Source organism: Dromaius novaehollandiae, chromosome 16, assembly GCF_036370855.1.
Source record: "Dromaius novaehollandiae isolate bDroNov1 chromosome 16, bDroNov1.hap1, whole genome shotgun sequence".
NCBI classification, from domain to species: Eukaryota; Metazoa; Chordata; class Aves; order Casuariiformes; family Dromaiidae; genus Dromaius; species Dromaius novaehollandiae.
The window spans coordinates 8949058-8966000 of record NC_088113.1 but is presented as its reverse complement, the minus strand read 5'-3'; the positions used below and the strand labels follow the sequence as shown (position 1 = coordinate 8966000).

The 16943-nt window shown below is 42.2% G+C and overlaps 1 long non-coding RNA gene across 1 annotated transcript in view; it reads right to left on the bottom strand.

Annotated features, from left to right (window-relative positions):
• The window catches only part of LOC112979098 (uncharacterized), a 135827-nt gene that overhangs the window by 86265 nt on the left and 32619 nt on the right, over nucleotides 1-16943 (bottom strand). The window contains exons 3-6 of the long non-coding RNA XR_010391867.1: nucleotides 15450-15499; nucleotides 9233-9346; nucleotides 2740-6190; nucleotides 201-345 (exon numbers count right to left, since the gene is read on the bottom strand). This is a non-coding gene — a long non-coding RNA (uncharacterized LOC112979098). The remainder of the gene's footprint in view (nucleotides 1-200; nucleotides 346-2739; nucleotides 6191-9232; nucleotides 9347-15449; nucleotides 15500-16943) is intronic.

The following is a 16943-nucleotide window of genomic DNA, read 5'->3' as shown; positions in this document are numbered from 1 at the left end:
GGAGAAACGCAAGGCCTGTGCCCCCTCAGGACACCCCCAGATACTCGTTTCCAAATAGCGAGTTACACACGTATAAAGCCTTGGCAAATGGGACAGGCCTCCTTTGTCGCTGCAGGCTTCCCTCCGCACGGCCTTAATCTGCTCGCGTCCATCATTAGCTGCTTTACTGCATAATCACGCTTTTAGAAAAAGTGCATCACCTTCTCCTGATAAGATCGCCCTTGGGAAGCCAAGGCGCTCCAAATGCGACGGCTGGCATTAGACAAGGGGAGGTATTGTCAGGCTTCCTGCCCCTGCTTCAGCTTGATTTGAGCGTAGATTAACAGCACAAAACAGAGGGAAAACCTGTGAAAGCAGAGAAAATACTGAGGTTTCATGTCTGAGGCAGAAAAGGGGGCAGGGAAGCGGCATGGAGGGGCCTGTTCCTTAGCCAGTCGCTGCTAATCAAAGCAAGCCATCCTCATCAATACTGCTTTGCTTTGGCAGCTTTTTGAGGGGGGAAAAAAAAAAGAAAAAGAAAAAGGAAAAAAAATCACCCCCCGCCTTGTGCACCACGCTCCCGCTGCTGTGCTCCAGAAGCAAACACAGAGGCCAGGCAGTAACGTGGCGAGCCGCATCCCCTCGAACGCCGGGAAGGGAAAATCCTTGCCGTTCGGTGGCGGGCAGGGAGAGCCGTGCCCACCCCCCCGTGCCGCTGGGGCACAGGCCCTGCCACTCCATTTGCGGCCCCCAGCTGCTAAATCCTCCCGTCACCGGCACAAGGTGATCTCCAACCGCAGCGCGCTGCCAACACGCAAAAGAAAACAACTTTGGCTTCTTGCCGCTCTCCCCACCCCCTTCCTGCCTGCCACCTTCAAAGCACGTGAACGCCAAGGTAGGGCGATGGCACAGAGCACGTCTTCCTCTCCCTCCTGCTCAGCCGGCTCCCGTCACCGGCTCCCCCCACCCCTGCTCCGGAGCGGCGGCGGCTCCTGAGCGCGCGCTCCTCCCTCTCCCGGAGCCTCCAGTCTGGAGCCGGAGCAGCTCGCCTGCTTCCCCGGGTTCAGCTAATAAATTGGGATCAGGGGGTCACCCAGCAGGGGATGTGGAAGCCTGAGAGCCTCTGACACCGGTTTTATTAGTTTTTACTATACATACCATTTCAGGAGCTGGGATGCCATCCCTGTGGGGCCCTCCCCATTGCTTAGTAACTAAGATTTGGTAATCTAAGTTTTGACAAGGTCATTTTTTACCTCGGAGGCGGGTGGGGGAGGGGAGGACCCCCACGTACATTAATTACACCAACACTGTGGGGACCATGCAAATAGGAACCCATTTCCCCTTCGCATCAGGCCTAAAGAATGAAAAATCTTCTATTATAGGGCTATTTTAACCCCCAAACAGGCCAGGGTATTTTAAACATGTGGATACGGTCCCGTCCTCTGCTTGCAGGCCAGATGAGCGCATTTCCACCTACCCCCTGTCCATCTCTAATGAAATATTCAGTCAAAAAAAGCGACCAAATCCGAAGGTGGCCACGGAGCCCCGATACCTGGTTTATTTTAAATGCCCACACGCCTCTGCTGGAAGGATGGGACTGACCCCAGTCAAGCCAAAATTAATCAAAAAAACTTCCACAGCACCAGTTAAACCCCATGCTCAGTTAATCGTTGCTGGCACACAGCAAATAAATTATCTGCTGGCAAACTCCAGCCCCAGCAAATGGAGGTGTGAAGAGCACAAACACTCTCTGGCCCTTCAGGTATGGAAGTCAACAAGAGACACTCTCTTTTCCCAAGCTAACAAGTAGGGCTTTTAGAAAGCACGAGAAACAATAAGATGCAGTCACGGAGAGAAGTCAGTGCTGGGGCAACCTCACGAAACAAGGTACAGAGCAAAGCCCCACCGGTGGAAGTCCTGCTCAGGAGCAGTTCACCACCACTGCTTTAGGGGAGCTGGTGTGGAGAAGCAAGCTGCCCCACCAGCCTGCCATGGATGAAGCAAGGCAAAACAGCTGTCTGGGCCCAAAGCCACAGAAGGTACTGCAGAACAAAGCCATCCTGACCAGCTGGACCTTCTCTCTTCTCTTGCATTTAATGCTGCTTTGTTCAACTGAAGCTTTGCTGTATGCTGGGCATCTTTTTTTCCTTTTTTGCCCTCATTTGCTGCTCTGCTCTGATAAACTCATTCTGTGAGGAGGAAAAAGGTCCTTTGGTCATGCTACCTTTCCCCTCCACCGTCTCCCCTGATCTGGGGCTGTGTGAGGTGTATCCTTCTGATGTGGTTAATCAAGGGCTGAGATTGCGTAATGCTTTGAGGGCCTTTGGTATGCATTCTGCTGGCTGTCACTTCATTGGGCTCCAGCATGTGCTTTGAGGTTAAGCCCCAGTGTTTGTGTTTTGGGCCTTTGTTGTGGTTGCTTGATTTGTTCATGATGGCCCTGGCTCTGCCACCCCACAAGCAAATGTAAAATTCACAAAGTGGTGACTCAGTCATTTTATCCACTGGCAGCAGCAGCTGGCAGAGGCTCAAGACAGATCAGAGAACAGGGCAACAAGTGTCTCCAAGATGGATTTCATACAAACAAGGAAAAATGAAAAACCTGAAAAAGCATGGAGAGAAAAAGCCTGAAATTAAATAAAGAGACAGAAAAACAGCTGGAATGTCAAGTATAGACTGAAAAGATCAAAAGTAAATCTATGATAGACAAGGAACTGTACTGTGGTTCTGAACAGCAACACTCAAAATATAGCAACTTACTGGCCTATATGGTTTTTTTCCATTGGTTAAACTCAGCTTGCATGTCAAAATAAGTTATTTTTTGCTGCCAGCACTGGAAGCTCAAAGCAGAACCTACAGATCATGCTGTTTTCTTCCTGCTTCAGGCATCAGCCCTAAAAATAAAATGACCCTGGAGGACTCAAAAGCTGGCTTGCTCATTTGGCTGATTGGACATGAAGTAGGATAGCAAGGCTTGTGCTTGTTCTTCTGCAGTTCTATGGTCTCTGAGAGTTTTCAAACAACAACAACATGTCCTCAGAACAGAGGAAAATTCATTCTGACCTGGTTTTGCATTGCTGTAACATCTTCATCGCTGGAGGAGAAAAGAGAGATAAAGTGACCCTTGTAAGATGTCCTCTTCTATCACACCACATAGTACAAAAGTCACAGAGTGGATATGGAAAACTATGAATAGCATCCATGAGCGATTATAGTACCAGACCAGTCGTGTGAATTGAGGTTTTGACTTCTCCTATAAAAGCAAGAGATTATGAGCTATGACACACATGAAAAAGACAATTTTACATTAACCATGTTTCAGACTGAACACGTAAGAAAGGATTACATACAGACTAATATGATAAGGTACTCTGTAATATATTAAAATATCAAGTATCAAGAAGCAAGAAGGATGGGTGTGTGGTTACGCACAGCACAGCACTAACATCACAACTCCCAGGTCCTCTCCTTGGTGCAACTCTCAGTCATCCAGTGAAACCTCAAGCAAATCGTGCCTTTGCCATGTAATACTTATGAAATCACTACAGAATAAACTGAATGGCTTCTTTTTTTTTTCACGAAGTGCCCTGCAATTTACATTCAGAGAGCTTCATAACTCATTTCTGTCTGTTTGATCTCCGATCCCAACTTTCCTGGCAAAATAGCAATTAGAGCACAAGTGCTGAGACAGGCTCTTTATTGCTGTCCATGCCCGATCAGACTCAGAAAACGATTGTGACTCAGGCACCTAAACTACGTTCTGTTTATTCATGTGTAAAGTGGGAATCATTATAATTGCTTTCTAAGCATTAATTGATTATTCCTCAGAACACGACTATAGAATTCCTAGAACAAAGGGGGAGAAAACCAACAAGAGGAGAAGAGCAAAACCGTAAACTGACAACAATTTATTATTTACTTCTTTTCTTTTTCTGAGTACTGAGATGAAGGAAGTTCTTTCTGCTAATGAGCTGATTTCACCACTGTGTGCCACGGTGTGCTCTGTAACTTCAGTCTACTCCATCTCAACTTCTCCTTGTTTAGTCATAACTCCATCAAAGAAGTGAAACTCTAAGTTTCTAGGGAGACCAGTAGGGGTTTTCATAGCTCCCATGAAGACATTGAAGATCTGTCGACTTACACAAGATAAAGCTCCACCTACCTCTACCTATATTTGCTCAGATCAGCCCTTCTATCTTTCCCTGTCATTAGGGTGAAAGATAATCAGATGGATATTAAGGGATACTTCAGCATTTCTATTCACAGTTTCTTGCACTTCACTATGCACTTGTCTGCTTCTGCCAGTGCTCAGATACATATTCTTCTCCTGCTGGCTGAAGTCTTTCTGTAGGTCTGCACATCTCCCTAATAGTTAAAGGAGAAGGTTGGAAGAAAACTGTGACCAAAAAGCTACTCTGTATGAAGAGAAAATAATCCCATTAGTCCTGACATGAAATACCATTAGGTGCAAGACGGATGGATCAACAACTAAAACCCTGGAGTAGATAAGGAATGAGGTCAGAGCAACAGTAGATGTGTTATATGGATAGATCAGCTTCACACCTGTAATCATTTCCACACATAAAAGAACCAAGAGGAAACACACGCCAGATCACAGAACTCATGTTTGAGTTCTGAAAACAGAAAAAATACAAGCAAAAATGCAACTTTTGGAAATCATTTACATGCAAAGAGGTAAGTATATACTTTAGCTTGGCAATGCAAACAAAGCCTCCTTTTCTCTAATAAAGTATATGTTCAGCATGTAACAAATACTGCTTTACAGTCACAGCTTTAACTTTGATTTTTATGCTGTTAGGCTAAAATGATTCTACTATTATAGTTATTTAGTCACAGGTCACTGAGTCATACAATAGCAACTGCTATTATGGAAGATTAACTGGAAATGTGGTCTGCAAATTTTACTTCTGAAAAATCTGTTTCCTCTCATTTCAGGTAACATCATGGAAATGGATGGAAGGGCTATAAAGAACACGCAAACATGAGCAGGACTGGCTGTTAAAAATTCAGTTTTCAGCAGGTATTTTCAACTCTTTATAAGACACTCAGAGTGTCCCACCTGAAACCCAGAAGTTTCTACTGGTGGAGGGGAAAGTTCTTTGCGAAAGAAAAAAAAAAATAAAGTGAAAAATCAGACATTTTTCTTAGGCAGCTAGCTGAACAACATTTCTCATTCCCCTCACAGAATGTTTCAATGGAAAATTTGACTGATCTGACAGAGACTGTTCCAAAGCAGTGATACTGAGTCATAAAGCGCTGCTGTAGCTAACATACAGCCTGATCCAATGCCCCCTGAAGTCAATGAGGCGGCTCTGGAACAGGCCTATACAAATTAAATGAAGTTTACAGCATGGCTGTTACTATCTCAGACCACTGGAGGAGCCGGCAATGAAAGGCTCCTACTGCTTTCAAGAAGACTCTTCTCTCAATGTTATTTCTGTCCCAAGGATGTTCTGCAAATTGAGACAGGCATCAAACTGATGAGTGTTCTTTGGACTTTGTTGTTGGAAGCGAGGAAGAAAAAACAGTTTCACAGCTGTAGGTTGAACATGAAAAATGTGGCAGGTGACAGAAAGAGGGTCATCACACTGTGAGAGTGTCAGTTTGACAGTGTATAGGCCTGGTTTTCTGTTATTTTGTGAGAATTTAGTGCTGGTAAAAAAGAAAAATTGCCAATCTATTTAAATCCTGGGATGAGGAATCACTTAATAGGAAAAAATGTTCTCCCTCACATGAAGGAGGAAACAAAGTATATGTAAAGGACAAGCAGTAATACAAACCACAATCTGAAGTGTAAGTCGTGGTATCAGAAAAAAGGTGCTCCAGAAGGGACACTGAACAAACCTTACTGATCTCCTGATGCAAGGCACATCCCTTGAATTCAGACATCTTTCAATAGAGGGTAGGGACCAAAAAAAGGCAAAGCACAATGATCTGCTGATTCAGAAGGACAGAGAAGAGACGGAGAAAGGAGTGTATGTTATAGGACAAACAAAAAGCCACAAGGGAGCCTTTAACCTCCGTGCTCTCAGCTCTTAGTTTAGACACAAGTCAGGCATGGCAGAGAAGGCAGCAACTTCTTGTGCTGGTGTGCTCAGCTCTCACTTGGAGGGACCCCAGGGAGGTGAGGAGACACCCGACCATCAGCAGGATCAGACAAACTCTGCCCTCGGTGGAATTCCGCTGGAGACTAAGGAATTTGGGAAGGCATCAAACACAAAGGGAGAATAATAAGAAGAAATTATTTAATTAGCCACACACCAATGACAAGAGCCTGAGTAATAAAAAAGAGGAAATAGAATTAGTCATTTATGAGCACTAATATAACCTAGCTGGCATTACTGAAGCTGTACAATGATTTCGGAAGCATTACAATGATTTCCATGACCAAATGTTTAAATCAATGGTTGTCATCTATTTTGGTATGGCCCAGGTCTTGGAAGAAAAGGAGGAGTGGAAAAGATGGTATCACCTATTTCCAAGTCATTAACAACTCAGAAAAAAGCTATGCTGAATGCTTCCTTCTTGATGACCCCGATAAAACAACAAAATGGCATAGTTGTTGACATCCCCTATAATCATGCTAGAAAGCAGGAAAGTTGATGTAAAAAACTGGCTGATTGTGAGGTGTAGCATGAAAAGATAATCTATTAGCCTGAGGGTGTCCCACATGAGAGATGTATGCTAGCAGTTTTTCTCTACAAACACATCCTATCACTCCCCTTAAAATCAATAAATATTTTGGCTGTAACCCATTAGGCTGGGGGAGAAGACACCATCCTGGGGAAAATCCCTCTAACTTACCCTTGACAAACAGAGGAACTCATCAGACAACTGACTTAATGATAATGTAAGTACAGTTACTTAAGAGTTCATCACACTTGTTGCAGGCAACAAAATCAAAGTTCAGACTAGTAATGCTATATATTTGGTGCCTTGAAAAGGTCAGTTTTCACCTTCGTGAAACTTATAATAGGCAAACCAGTTGAAAGAAAAAAGCCTCACTGACAGGAGTTTCTTGAGATGGTACCAGTCAAATAACTAATCCACACTGTTAAATTGCAGAAGCCTATTAAGAGCAAGGAAAAATATTCAGCCAGTAGAACAACGCATAAAATACAGTAAATTTAAAGTCTATTAGGAATCTTAACAATGGAATCTGTGCTCAGAGCTGATGTTCAACTGCAAAATCCTAACAGAGCAAGACATTTTTCAAGACAACATGCCTAAGCAATTCCCATCTAAGAGCTTCCAAACAGGGAAACAAATGTTTTCAGTATACCTTAGAACAAGGCAAATTCCAGAAAATAAACCTGATGATGCCAATGTCTTAAAACAATGAACAGAATGATACATTACTCTGATACTGAGCCTGATGAAAACAAATGAACAGAAGGAAAACTCAAAACATGGAAATGGACAAACCTATCCATAGTCAACGAGTTTATGGCAACTACGGCCTACCAGACCAATCTGGTTTCTCTTCTTAGATTAGAAACGGAGCTAATAAAGGCAATAGCTGACGATCAGACTTCTGAGAGGTATCTGATAATAGATTTACACAGAATCAAATGTTATACAATGGATCAAAATGGAGCGCTCTGTTGTACCTTTTGGTTTTATAATCCTCGGTACTAACAGGGTTGGGAACACCAGTGAAGGGGAACTACAGTCTGCCACCAGCAACAAGAGCTGCTGGCAGGGAGCCTCGGTGGGGACACACCATTCAGACATAGTAGGGCCTGGAATGGTCTAGGCTTATCAGTGTCTGGGCTCATCAGGGTTTACGAACATGGTGTAAAATATTTACTGGACTAGTTGTCTCCATGCTTGCTCTTCCTGAGAGATATGGTCAAATTCCTGCTGTCTTGCAAAATAAAAAGAAAACGTCTTTCAAAGGCACTACACCTCTCAAGCAACTATGCTGTCTTTTGCTAGATCCCAATGGAGCCCCATTCCCATACTAAACTACATAGTTCTGTTTGCTGGTATGGAATGACTAAGTTTTTCCTTTGGTTTAAGCCACATCCATTACTTGGTGCTGTATCTTGCTCATCTGCAAAATACGCTCTGAATGCATGGACTCTAACAATCTATGGGGCCAATATCATTGGTATTAGAAGATCTTCCAAAAAGCAAAACAAAAACCTTTTGGTAATGATACACACAGTGCTCTGCTGAGAAGCACGGAGAGCAAGAATTGGTTATCATCAGTCACTGACCTTCCAGCATGCATGGCATGCACTGACCTTGAGATTATTTTTAACCTCTTACATGCCATGCCCTGATGCCAGCCCTGCAGGGTTTTGCTAGTTAAAGCTTCAGTGATTATTTCTAAGTGGCAGATGGAGTGTCAAAGCAAACAGCATCTGTCCAAAGGGCCCCAGTAGGTGATGCTTCACAGAGTATCTCCTGAACATCTGCAGTGATTAAATGCTTAAACTGAACAAAATTTAATTTTGCAGGCTGCGTTACATCAGACATAGTTCACTGCGCAGGGGCCCCTGGTCTGCTCAGGGCTCCTAGAAAATAATGTTGCTTCTCCCTAAGCCCTCTTCACCCTGAACTTCAGAACTGTGGCAGCTTGTTTGTTCAACAGGAGGCACCGAGGGCTAAGTACCCAGCCCGGCAGCTGCTGAAGCTGTTTCCAGTGCCCGAAAGGAGGCTGCAGTCTGAATGTAGAAAGGTTGCACCTCTTCTGAATTCTTTCATGGAAGGGGTAGGTTATTTTACCAGAGAGGTAAAAGAAGATTAAAAAGATAAAAAAAAAAAAAAAAAAAAAAGAAGAAGAGGGTTTGGCATCTCTGAGATTCTCTTCACTGATGGGAGAGAGCTCCAAGAAAATAAGAAGTGGGAAAGGCTAGAAACTTATCAAAGTTGGAGACATTTGAATTTTAGGGTTAGCAAGTCTTAAAGAGCCCAGCACAGGGATAAAATACACTCCCTTCCCTCCCACAGAAGGCAAGCAAAGCTGAGCACCTCACAGAACAAGCTCCGTATCCTGTAACAGCAGACTTTCTGGATTTCCAGTTTCTCATACACTCTGCTGATCCTCCTCCTCCTCCTAAGTCAGTACTAAGGACCCAATAACGACCACTTAATTTGCCGGCATGTACACATACTTGAGGTGGGATCCACCACTCACTTCTTCCTATCTGTGCCATTCCCAGCAGCCTGAATTAATATGCCCTGCAGTTCACTTGACCCCCTCATTTCAAAACACAAGAAATACCTCATTTGGGAGAAAAGTCCTGAAGGTGCTGGCAATTTGAAGAAGAATCTGAGACCAATACAAGTGGCAAGGGTGGCCTTAGTGTCAAGCCAAGCAGTCAGACAGCAGACATGTCTGTAGAGAGAAGACAGCACTGGTCAGAACAGTTGATGGCTGTCAGACTGATATATCAAGCCTTAATGCAACACTTATAGACCCAGATTCCAGCCACACTTTCCTGGTTAGTGAACATAAACATTGCTGTAGCCTTCCCAAAGCAGAGAAGGGCAAGGAAACTAAAACCCTTTGTCCTGCATGGCAGGGAAACATTATTACAGAGGGACAATTTTCTCAGCATCCTGAATATCTGGTAACCCTGATCATTCTGAACAGGGAACAGGTCATAAGATAAATGTTCAGCCTTCAGCACTTATTACTCAGAGTGCAAGGTTCGCATATGGAGGTTACCATATAATATTGGATTATGGTAATATATTACATTGCATTGCTGATAGGGTTTTTTCATAGGTTTCACTTTCATTGCTTAACTCTCCATAGTTTATATTATTTTCTTATACCTATCTAATCTATCATTTTTCTAAGGCACCTATCACTTTGGGATCCTTCTTCTTAAGCAGTATTGTATTTCTTCCCCACTGGACAGTTACATCACTCACCAGCCAACACCAGTTCTTTCCCTCTAGTTCTGTTGGGGAACCCAAAAAACGATGCACTGTTGAGTTCATCGTTTGCCAAAAGCTAAGGATTTCAGTCCAGGAACCACAGCTATTTGGAAATCTGTTTGTGCTCCCTCTTCTGACTCTATGGCTTTTCCTTCTCCAGGTACAGAACAAAAGTCTCAAGGTCACACCAGAAGAGGGTATTTCATTATTTTTTGGTTGATAAAGTTGGGGGTGAAAAGGAAAAGAGTTGAAACAACAGGAATGCTGATCTCATTCAAAATCATGAATTATAATTAGTTCTGTGCTAGTGTCTGCTCATTCCTCACTACACCTGAACTGTTTACACATGCAGCGATGCAAGTCTGGGGTCATAAATGTCAGCAGGGCTTTTAACTAGAAAATGTGCAGAAGAGGAACGTACGGGTGGGATCAAGGCTACTGTATGCCTACAAGTCACATTCAGGCAGAATTGCCCAAGATCATCTTCCATTCTCCTTGCAAAAATGTGATCACGTTTCAAAACATCTAGTAAATATATTCCTGTAGATTTGGGCTCTGACTTACTGGGACCCACAATGCCATGACTAGCTCAATTTTGGTGGCCCTTTGACTTATCTCTGAAATGCACAAGCTTTTGATTACGGACGTAGTTTGCATAGGCCTTTACCTTCAAAAATTATCATCATAGACTTTTCTGAGTGACAAATCCTGGCCTCACTCCTATGGGAGGCCTAAATCCACCTCTGATCAGATGGTTGTGAAATCACTGCATCAAATACAGCTTTGGAGAGCCGGCAAAATTCAGGAAAAGGAATTCAAGGAAAGAAAGAAAAAAAGAAAAAGGCTGTGAGATGGGAGGGAAACTCCATCATGCCTAATAACGGAGGATGGGAAAAGAAAGGATGAAGTAAAGCCCACGTCAAATGGCTCTGCTTTCCCCTCTATTTCATTTGGAGAGAAGATTAGGTTACTACAGTTCAACAGGACTCAGTTTGCTTATTGCTTTGGGCATTAAGAACTTAATGCGAAAGTAATGAAGTTAAACCTGTGGCACAGATAATGGTCATTAGCAGTCTTCTTTCCCTGTCATAAACCTGACCCTTGTTAACTCCCAGTTTATCTTTCTACGCAGATGATTTGGAGTGGGGTAGAAAGTGTTCTCTATTCTCTCCGATTTGGGAAAAATGCAGCTGGTGAGCATGCACTGATATTTCCCAAACTGAAGCACCTCACCCTCACATTACAGCCAAGGGACTAAGGGGAAACACTGGGAGGAAACAAAAGAACTACGTCCCTGCAGAGAAAAACGTATCTTGTGGTAGAGACGAGAGCTTGAAGAAGTCAGTTGGGACTGAAATCTCCCAAGAAGAGGAAGTTAGGGAGAAGGCAAGGATTAAAAAGTTTTAGCAAGAAACAAAGCCTGTCTATGCTTAACCCCTTTCATTTCTGTCCTCCACCTCACAGATAATGGAGCTCATTCTCCACTCATTAATTAAGCTCTTTTAGAGCTTATTGACTGAGGGCAAAATTGCCCCCGCAAACAGATCCTGGCTAGCTGTTACAAGGTTTCTGTGCCACTGCTCCGACAAAGGGAATCCTGTCACTCCGTTCTCCTTAGCAACATCTCCCCTGGATTAGAGATATTCAAACAGACAAATACAACTAAATGTCCTTTTCTTCAATACTTATGCAAAACTTTCTTTCAACGGGGACCTAACACGAGTATAAGCACCGGCAAAAGGAACCCATTTTGCATATCTGCTTGGGGAAGTCTGTCTCATAATCACCCAGGTCTGAAGAGATGCTTTTGTTCATCTGGTTTTAGATGTAAGAAGATGATTACTTAGCTTTTGATACTTTCGTCAAAAAAAAAAATGGACAGGCTCCTTTTTTTTTTTTTCTTTTCCCTACAAATTACTGGGTGGCATGAAGAAACGTAACTTAAGGTTACAGATTGAGGTGATTGTGCCATTTCAGTCTAAAAATGGAGAAGGAATAGTAACATTCACCTTAAAGATAAATTAATCAATTTTGAGGTTTCATTGCCAAGTGAATCCAAACATACCAAAAAGACAGTAATAGAGCCCTCAAGCCAATTGCAAAATCGCATTACCTTCAAAGGAAGGAAGATCTTCCCCTCCAAGTGAAAATGCCTCATAATAATATCAGTCATCATAAGAGTTACACCTATATTTGAGTAACAGGGAGTGGATTACTCATCACTTGATGAGCAAACAAAAAATGAAGTTCTGAGAAAGCTCTGAATCCAGAGAATTATCTGTTTTCCTGTAAATTCACTAGAAGGGAGGAAAACCACAGACTAAAATCTCAGCTTGGGGTTATTTTGTACTTTGTGCTGAAAAGGGGTCTGTATAAGACACTGCTGAATAGACAGATAAAACAGTCAATTTTTAAGGTGTAGTAGCCAATACGACTCCTTGAATCATCTCCCAATCTCCTGTTCAGCTTCTCATCTACTTTATTTACACAGACATATGTGATTTTGTTGCCAGCTGGTGATTTGGCAATAAAAAGAAATCTGAGCTTAATGTGCCTAGAAGATTTGTTTGGAAAAAAATAAACCCAAGATAAAAAAAACCAAACTAAGTAGTACTTGTTTATAGAAACATTACGGTACCTTTGATCCTTTCTTCTGTTCTGCTTCAATATGCTTGAGTAAAAAGAAAATACGCTGTAAATTTCAGCGAGCAGCATGGGGGCTCCTGTGTTTGTGTTGCAAAGACAGGCTGAAGCCTTTAATCAAGACAAACTCCTGTAGGGCAAATTTCCCAATCCCGCATTAGTGTGGTGGTGTTGCTAGGTGGATCCCCATCCAACCAAACTACAGTTCTTGTAACTTGTCTGACCTATTTCTTTGACAGGGCAGCCCTGCAAAATCATTTGGGCATGAGAGGAGGTGGTGAGACAAGAGTGTGACATGCAGCTTGTAGCACGAGGAATGAAGATGTAAACAAATAAATACATCGCAAAATTGCATTGCATTGAAAAATGATGCACAACTCTTAATAAGGCTGAGACAGTGAACTGACAGACGTATAGAAAGGCAATACCAAAGCACAGATATACATGTTACGGTAATTACAGCTTCCATATGAAGAATGTTTCACATAGCCAGGACCCTGAATAAAAACACTTACAGTAAGTTCCTTGACCTTGTCTATACATATACGTGTCAGACAAATATGTACATGCTGCTCTTTAAAATCTGATACTTATTATATTTCACATCAAAGCCTAACTGCAGATGGACCGATTCTCTGAATTTGTGTGTGCAGTAAGCACAGGGGGAAATAAAAGTCACTAGAACTGCCTGTCTCAGGTAACGACATCAAAAATACTGGATATTTTTGTATATGCAAGGAGTGTGATAATTACACTTAAAAATCAGATGAGCAAATGCACCCTTAAGGTCTTTGAGGACATCTCCTTCAAAGTGAAAACCTAGAGTTTTCCCTCGGGATTCAGAGTTAATCTCCTTGTAGGAAAAACAATGGCCTTTCAAATGTTTGCCACAAAGCACATAATGTACATACCACTACGCTGCGCTACATAACTGAAGCACATTGGGAAATACAACAAAGTATTCAAAGAACACATTTAAAAAATACAACAGTATTTCCTTAAAAAGCTTGTATTCAAACACTGTAATGTAATCCTTTCAGGCCAAGATCTTGTCCGTCTTCTCAGAACAGCTGTGAATACACTCAGTTAATTCTGAAATATTTGTAAGCAGATAAATATTTACAGTTAAAAACTCTTAACAAAAAGAAATCAGAAAGAATCCCAGAATGGCCAAGTGTCATTCGTCGCTGCAAGGAGCCAATACTGCAGAGGATTGACAAAAAGTAAATTCATTTCTAAAAAGGAAGTTAGAAATCATTATCAGGCCCCTGAGTTATGAAAAATAAGCAGCTCTATGCAATAACAAGAGCACCCGGGGTCATGGAGGAACCCTGGGAGAAGCCTGTACCAATACGCAGTCCCCCCAACATGGCAACACAAATACTCCTCGAGTCTTTTCCACAGTTCCCTGTTTCCGCTAGGTGAAGTCTTCAAATGCAGGTTGTGCTTTATGGATAGATGGATTGATTTATTTCCTCCCAGTTAAAGTGACACAGTGCAAAAAGAGTTGCTTGCCATCAGTTAAGAGGGAGCAGGAGCCTCCTGGGCCTTCTGCAGCTTTCTAATGACAAGTGGAACCCATGTGCAACTCCCTGCAGCCAGCCAAAGCGAGCGGCAGCTGAAAGATAACTTCCCCACCCATGTGGAGGAGTTTAAAGCCTGCTGAGAACTTCTCCCAGCCAAACATTGAGGCTCACTGTGCTGCAGCAATTTCTGCAGCGTTCTCTGTCTTTGAAACATGAGCAAGTTTTTGTTGGCATACAGAAAAGCTGGCAAAATGTCATCCAATGATTCAGCATATCAAGAAGTAAGATAGCATAATGAATCATTGTGCAAAAGGGTTGCGCAACACAGACTGAAACAGTCCATATAAAAGCACTGTTGTATTGGAATGGAAAGGGCTTCTTCATGGAAGATACCCATCTGCCAAAAAAATGTTGTATAACTAATGTTTTATGAGCAGAAGATCCAGAGGCAGATACAGGCACTGCTGCTAGGACCTCGCCTACTGTGACACTGACATTAACATATGAGAAGATACTTTGGTTTGCCAGGATGATTTGTTTACCATTGTAACATCTGGTACAGAAGGTTTTGAAAGAGATTCATGAAATGGAAAGAGGAGAAAAGAAGTCCTGCATCCGATTTAAACTGCACTGTGAATTGGAGAAAATCCATGAGTCAATGGAGATAACCTGGCACAAACCCATTCTCAGTACACGGAGAATCTGAGCCAAAGAGTGCTCCATGTACTGTCAATGTACAAAGCCTGACTCCGTTTCCATACCGAGCCCATGGGAAAGTCTGCAATAGCTCAGGCTACTTTAGCTATCTCCAAGATACATCACCTTAAACTCCAACATACATCACCTTCATTGTCTTATGAGCCCTATGGCATTGCCCAATGGCCCCTGTCCCCATTAATTCCTCCCCTAGTCCTTTGACAGGGTCAGACACTTGCAGAGATCTTTTCTTGGTCCTTAAAAGTCTAGAGGATGGCAAGGCTCTACCTCATGAGGCACTAAGGCCGTTGGTCTGTTACCCCCCCCCCCCCCCCCCGCCCCCCAATCAGCCTGGGGAATGGCTCTCCAGTTTGCTAACTGGTTATGCTGAGCTGGTGTCCCTCAGAAGAGCACCCTTACACCATTCTTCCAAGCCTTTCCTCCCCTCTGGCAAAATAGGGCATCACTTCCAGGTGAAAGGCTCCAGAATTCTCTTTTTTTTGGAAACTAAAATAAAAAAAGGACAGCAAATGATAAGACAACTCACTGAGGTCTTTTTGTTGAGATATAAATTGATTATCCTTAGAAAGGAAAACCTTCTATAGTGGGGTTTTTCAGTCTGCCTTAGGTTCATGCACTACTTCTTAGAAGTCTGGCAAATGTGACTGAGAAAAGCAAGCTGACACATACCGTAAGGCTGGTCATCTGAGCAGCACTTCTATATGGGGTTCACGCTGCCTCTGGAAAAAAAAATTAGAGGGTCACACATCACAAAAAATTGAAAGGCACTGGGTTTTTTTGTTTTTTTTTGATAATTATTATCTGTGAACTGATATGGCACAACAACCGACAAACAGCATGCTTCTGTCCTGATCTCTGGGACTGGGCTGTCCATGCCAACAGCTGTGCCAGCATCACATGGACTGAGACCACCAGCTCACTTTGCTGAAAAGCCACCAGGCTGTCAACGGATGGTAACAGCAACTGGCCTTGACTGAACTTGTAACGATGACTTAAAGAAAAAAAGTTCTGCAACCCACTAGTAGTATCCCTCTGCATCCTTCAGGCAGCCAGTCCCCAACCTGTACTTCTTTAAATCTAGATGATTGGTTTCAATGTCCTGTTTAACTTGTATTCTCTCTGCCTTTGTTCCCTCTTCGCTCCAGCTTCCTCCCCACTGGTTCCCTCCTTCTTTGCCCAAAGAGCTGTTTTGTCACCATTTTTCATACTTTATTTTCCTTTTATATCTGTTGATTGGTTCAGATACTCTTAGTTCTATTTAAGAAAGATGGGACACGCAGGCAGGCAGGGAGGGCACACAGTTAGCAATAACATGAATAGGTCAAAATTTCACCCTATACACCTCAAATTATGGGAACCCAGAAGCAATGCAGTAGTTAAGAGCCTTAGCCACTTTTATCGGCAAACCCGCCACTCATAAGTATGCAATTTAGATTTAATAATATGCTTAATGAATGGTAATTAAAAACAAATTGCAATTAAAACACTATTTAATGAGGTTTAACAGTGATGTGATAGATATGTATCTATCATTGAGTTCAACTTCAATAAATATTTTTTTAATAACAAACTGGCATTTAATTAGCATGGGAAAAATGTTGCTGTTAAATCTAAATTAAATTAAAATATACTTAGGGCACTTACCCACTTAATAGTATGTGTTAATGAAAAATATTTAAAAGGCTTTTTCTTTTTTTAAAAAAAGGGTAGTGGTTACAAGAATTAAATAAAAGCAACTTAACTGATTGTAGAATATGAAGGCATGATCCAGCCCTACATATACACATTTCATTGATTTAAAAATTTTGTTACCCACAATATCTATGCTATGATATATGCAAATGAACCAACAACCTGGTTCAAATTTGAAGTTTAAGATTTGATAAATGTGACACTTTACAAAGTCATATTCAAAATTCCCACAGCACCTTTCCCACCAACCTATCTATGTCATTTTATGATCCTATCGTCATAAATATTGAGCACCTGCCCAAAACTTTAAAATAGAAATAAAGCATTTTCTGTCTTCCTGGAGATATAAATTTGAGTATTTCATAGATTTCCATTTGTTTAGTGGGAGGGTGGGAGGAGAAGATGAGTATTTGGAACTTGGTATATGTGAACATAACATTTTGTTTGAAACTGAGGTTTCCAAACACTCAT